This window comes from Apaloderma vittatum, unplaced genomic scaffold, assembly GCF_000703405.1.
Source record: "Apaloderma vittatum isolate BGI_N311 unplaced genomic scaffold, ASM70340v1 scaffold28052, whole genome shotgun sequence".
NCBI lineage: Eukaryota > Metazoa > Chordata > Aves > Trogoniformes > Trogonidae > Apaloderma > Apaloderma vittatum.
In genome coordinates, this window is record NW_009704620.1 from 374 (window position 1) to 1,138 (window position 765).

At 50.1% G+C, this 765-nt stretch overlaps 1 protein-coding gene across 1 annotated transcript in view; it reads left to right on the top strand.

Annotated features, from left to right (window-relative positions):
* LOC104270680 (nuclear protein localization protein 4 homolog) overlaps window positions 1-765 on the top strand; it is a gene marked incomplete at both ends in the record, with an annotated part of 17,583 nt that overhangs the window by 281 nt on the left and 16,537 nt on the right. The window lies entirely within an intron of this gene.

The window sequence follows — 765 nt, forward strand, 5'->3', positions numbered from 1 at the left end:
TTATCTAATCAGGGCATGTGGAAATGCTTTTTTGTTTGGGAAACCTCACGCCGCATTTCCGACAGAACGTTCCCATGAAAAAGGTGCAACTGGTGTCTTTAGTGTCGCTGTCCGTTATTGCCGCTGAAAGAATTTTAAAATACGGGTTGGCTTTTTTATTATTTTTACATTTACTCTGAGCCCAGAGGATTTAAAGCAAGGGAGACTTCGTAACAGTGGATTTCACGTTTCACCTTTCCTTAATCGCTGGGTTTCCAAGGCTGTGATAGAACAGAACAACTCAGGCACCCCGGGAAACCATCTCGTCCAGTCCCCTGCTCAAAGCAGGGTTAACAGTAAATTCAGCTGACTTGGAAACGCAGACTGTCGTGTTAACACAAACCACGGAGATAACGAACAATAAGTTCCTTTCAATAAGTTTTAAAACAAATTCTTTGCTGGGAGGGGAAAAAAAAAGCGCTTCTCAGTTCAGTTTCTTATCAGCTCTCTGGGAAAATTTAAAAAAATAAGTGTGCTGCCTCCATGGGGAGCGGCCGCGGGTGAGGTTTGCTGCCTCGGAGCGGGCAGAGTCCCCGCTAGATGGTGCACGGCACCGCGCTCCGCACCCCGGCTCCTCCCGGGAGGCTGCAGCCAGAGCCTGTCCTGCCGAGCCTGGCCTCCCTGGGAGCCCAGCGGCTGAATTCCGTGTCAGAGGGCTGAAAATGGAGGTGGCAAATACAAAAAAGCCACTCTGCCCCCAACGTGAGGCTCGGCTTTGAGAGGGGG